Source organism: Peromyscus leucopus, chromosome 3 (genome assembly GCF_004664715.2).
Source record: "Peromyscus leucopus breed LL Stock chromosome 3, UCI_PerLeu_2.1, whole genome shotgun sequence".
Lineage (NCBI taxonomy): Eukaryota > Metazoa > Chordata > Mammalia > Rodentia > Cricetidae > Peromyscus > Peromyscus leucopus.
In genome coordinates this window covers 134,840,612-134,845,832 of record NC_051065.1, presented here as the reverse complement: position 1 = coordinate 134,845,832, position 5,221 = coordinate 134,840,612, and positions in this window count along the sequence as shown.

The following is a 5,221-nucleotide window of genomic DNA, read 5'->3' as shown; positions in this document are numbered from 1 at the left end:
TCCATGTACAAGGAATCAAGTTACAATTGTTTTTTTTTTTTTTTTCAAAACGAGTTACATTACACAACTGGTTTAATGTTCCTTTTAACATAGTTTATCATAATGGAAACATTATTCTGTTTAACTTCTTTCTGCAAGGAGCTCAATCCATTTTTGAACATTATCATATTAATGCCAATTAAAACCCTGTGAGGGAGGGAAATGGCAAGTATTTTGAAACTCTCAGAGACTCTTAGGTACAATTCAAAAGTTGAGCAAGTCTGACTGACAAGCATTTTCTACCTTCAGAACTACCAAGATCCTTAAAATATGCACTTAGATCATCCAAAGGTGAACTAGTTCTCACATGGATATATCTGAGAAAAGAGATCCTATACAAGTAAAACCATTTTTTTAAAGGATTATGATTCTGAGGTCTCATCACCAACCAAAGACCCATGCCTGGGATGTTATTCATCACTTTTTATCTTACCATGAAGGTCTGCTCTAATAATCAGTTAATTTTCTCTTAGTGGTTGAGGACTGTATTTCTTCTTCTTCTTTTTTTTTTCTTCTTTAGTTTCTTGAGACAGGGTTCTCTGTGTAGCTTTGTGCCCAGGCTGGTCTCGAACTAACAGAAATCCTCCTGGCTCTGCCTCCTGAGTGCTAGGATTAAAGGCGTTTGCCACCACCACCCGGCGAGGACTGCATTTCTACAGTGGGGAAAGAAAGACATAGAAAAGTCAAATACTTGGAGATTTTATGTCTTCTTCTGCTTCTTTTGATACTCGGTCTCATGTAACACAGGCTAGCATTGAACACTGTGCGGTCTTCTGTTTCTTTTGATACTCGGTCTCATGTAACACAGGCTAGCATTGAACACTGTGTAGTCAAGGATGACCTTGAGCTCTTGATCCTCTTGTGTCCATTTCTCAATGCCAGGATTATAGGCGTGCACCACCACACCCAGGTGAAATCTATATGCCTTTACTGCAATGTAAATGTTGGTGCTTTTACTTTCCCCTGAAGTTAAACTGTAGGATCTTTACTTGGTATCAGCCGTCTCCACATTAAAAAAAATTGATTATATGTGCATATAAGTATATAATAACATTATTGGGAAGAAAAACATGTAAGTGCAAATAATAAACATTTAAATTTTAATGACAGAATAATGAAGGTAAATATAATTGAAGTATGTTACATACATGTATGGAAATGTGAAAATGAAAAATTATTTTTTTAACTGGTATTCCTTAATGAAAAAGAAAGATAAATAAAATTTACCCATTTTGAATTATATCGAATGTGCTGTTGTACAGAGATATCTATATGTATGTGCATGTACATAAATATGTTTGTATATAAGTGTTAATGTTTATCTGTCCATACTAGGATACATGACAGTGATTTAAGCATATGATGAGGCAATACATCTCATTCTTTCAGGTCATGAATGGCAATCATCACTGATTATAGTTTAGAGATTCAAGTTACAAATGGTCTTTAGAGATCCATAACTATTCTCCATCCAGAGAATAAAGAACTGTGGGAAACACAATCCCAGCTGAGACACCTACAACTCAATCCCTATACCTAAGGCTGTGGGGAAATGGCACAAGAGGGAAAACCATGAAAAGGTTGTAAGATCCAGAGAACCAGAACATCTGTGACAATATAATATCTTTTATATAAGACAGGGAAATGTCAACAATATGGTTGCTTAAAGAAGGCTTGAATAATGGCAATACGAGTTGACATGCTGTAACTGAAAGTTTTCCTGTGGCCACAGGGCTCCCACGTCCTTGTGGTCCTGCAGGTGCTCAGACCCAAATCAACACATGGAGGCTTATAATAATTATGAACTATATGGCCTATTGGCTCAGGATTCTCTCTACCTAGATCTTACATCTTAAATTAACCCATTTCTGTAAATCTATACTTTGCCACTTGGCTTGTAGCTTACAGGTATCTTTACATCTTGCTTCTCATGGAAGCATCTGGCAGTGTCTCCTCTGTTCTGCCTTTTTCCTTCCTCCTTTCTAGTTTTGTAGCCAGGCAGGAAATATAGGTGGGATAACCAGACAAGGAGAATTCTGGGAAGAGGAAGGCTGAGTCAGGAGACGCCAGCCCACCATTCAGGGAACAGCATGTAATGGCACACAGGTAAAGCCATAGAACACGTGATGGCATATAGATTAACAGAAATAGGCTGAGTTTAAGTAAGAGCTAGTCAGTAATAAGCCTGAGCTAATAGCCATGCAGATATAATTAATATAAGCCTCTGTGTGTTTACTTGGGTCAGAGCAGCTGCAGGACTGGCAGGTGAGAGAGATTTGTTCCAACAGCTGCCAGCCAGGACACAGAAAAACTTTCAGTTACAACATGCCAATGTGAATGGGGAAAATCTCCCAAGGTCCCACCCTTAGATGAATAGATACAATCAATGGCTGCTGGAAAAACATTAGATAGGTTTTCAATACCAAGTGGTCAGCCCTAAACACATGCATGCATATAGCAACAATAACTGGACTCAGTAGATGTGTATGTTTAAATACATATTCAAAGAAGAGGAAGACATGGATTTGACTGGGGAAGGGGATACAAGAGGAGGTAGGAAAAGAAGATGAAGGGCTGGAAACTATGAAACCAAAGGAGACATTTATGAAACTCTCGAAGAATTGAATAATGATCAATCTTCCTTGGGCCAATAAGATGGTTAGTTTAAGGGTTTTACAACCAAGCCTGGTGATGTGAGTTCAGTCCCCAAGAGCCACATGATGGGATGAGATATGCTACTCCAGTAAGGTGTCCTCAGCTCTTCATGTATGTGCTTTGTCGTGTATTCCCACATATGTATATGGACAAAAATAAATATAAATGTAGTAACAATTTAATAATTTTATTTTAAATAATAAATTTTATTTAAAATAGTTTTCTTTATTCCCCTTTAGTAGTGATATCCTTGAACAACCTCATGAAATACAGCCATTTTGAGTTATCTTCTGAGCCTTTCAGCAGCCCTCCTCTGTGCCAATAACTGCAGTTCTCATACTATGAGCTAACTGTGTCTCCACCCAGTTAAATAAACTGGCCTGCTGCGATCCACGGTTACATATGTGTTCATGGAAGTCAATTCTGGAATGTGTTGCTCCTCTCAGATAGCATGCCTGTCCTATTTTTCACACTATTTTATGCTCTTTGTTTTTGGTGAGAATTTTGCTTCTAACTCAGTTTCTTTAGTCAATGCTTTGTAAATCTATCATCTCAAGGATTCACTCTAAAATATTTAGAGAATGCCTACCACATACAATATACAGTGCTACAGGTTCAAGGGTTTGTCTTTAAAACATAGTACTTTTTTTTAAAGGAGTAAAATATATAAATAGTGAAAGTAGATAAGAGAAGTACCCTGTATTTATTAGGAGAAAGAGAACATAAAACAACAACAACATCAGCAGCACACATAAACACTTAAGAATAACCAAAAAAGAAAATTTGTATTTCTCTTCACAAATGTATTGTTAGAAATTGCATGAAGGAAACTTTCACTGGAAGGTGAGTAAGAGAGTTACCTGGATGCTTGAGAGAAGTATACTGTTTCTGTAGAATTTATCTGTAGGTATAGCAGCAGTGAATGTGAAAAGATATTACAGGTGTGTGTGTGTGTGTGTGTGTGTGTGTGTGTGTGTGTGTGTGTGTGTGTGTGTGTGTGAACAAACTAAGTGAATAAAATGAATAATAAAAGTACTTCAATGGAAAGTACTAAAATTGCTCCTATATGCTTTAAGATTTTTTTCTTCTGGGTGGATATTTAGTGAGTGAATGTCATTGTGGGAATGAAGAGCTAACAGGGTCTAGAAAGATGGGTCAGAAGTTAAGAGCACACACAGTTTATCCAGAAGGCTGGCATTCAATTCCCAGTACCCACATTCAGTGGCTCGTGACTACTAGTAACTCGAGCTCCAAGGGAACGGGGATTCAAGGGGAAGAGCCTGTGGCCTCTTCAGGCACATGTGTGTGTATACCTATCCCAAACACATATGTTCACAGTTAAAGTTAATGAAAATCAATCATTTTATATGCTTGTTGAAACTTTAAAAATAAAGAAAAGAAGGTGAGCAGATTCTAACAAGAGGATTTTTAAGTCAGGGTCTGGCCAAATTGTCCAAGATCTGAATAAAGCAAGATGATATGTCAGCTCCAAATATCTGATTTTGATGGCAGAAAAAAAAAAAAGATGGGCTGTGAGAAAGAAGCATGAATAATCAGTGAGTTAATAAATCCTAAGAGGACATTTTTGTGGAAACCAAGAGGGGTATCAAGAATGGTTAATGCCGCACTATTGTGGCAGGAATAGACAGCTACATATAACTAAGAGAGCGTTGTGATTTCTCAGGGGGTGTGGTAATGTTATAAGATGAGAAGACAGCCAATGTAGGTTCCATAAGCTTCATAATCAAGGATGGAGGCACCCAATATAAATTACAATATTCATTTCTATATTCTCTTACTCAACTAGACTTTGCAGAGTTGTAGGATGACAGGACTGAGAAGGTGTATAAAATAATTCATAGATGGATCCTTCTCTGAGAAAATTAATCAAAAAACACAGTAACCTAGTAATACTTCATGGTCTATGCTGGGCCCCGGGGGATTCAACAGAGAGCAAGGTTTTCTCTTTACACTTTCCTTCATTTAACAAAATGTAAACTGCAGATAAAAGTGACAAAATAAAGATTTTACCTCAGTGGAGTTCCCACTGTCATAATAAGCAGGCTAGTGGTTAAAAATAATTAACATTGAACATAAAGCTTGAATAATGGTCACAGAAGATGCTGCAAAGCAAAGTAGAGAAAAGAATTAATTTTTCAAAGGATAAATCTTAAAATTTCCCTTTGGAATTCAAAAGTGATGAAAAAGAATATCTATAGAATTATAGGATTATGGTAGTAGAATTATGGAAGAAATTTGGTTTTGTTAAGATGTGATAACCTGAGCATATTGATAAGCTCTGAGAACGTGTCCAGAGAATGACAGCCCCAAGGAGGGAGCTGTGTGTAAACTGTAAGGAAAGCAATAAGTTTCTTTAATCTACACTGTTCATCCTTAATATGATCAGATTTGAATTTTTATATGTTGTTGATTAAAGTAATTAGCTGAATTTAATTTTTGTTGTAGATTAATTTAACACTATGTTTGATATTTACTTCTTTTTAATATGTTTTTACTATTTTGAAGT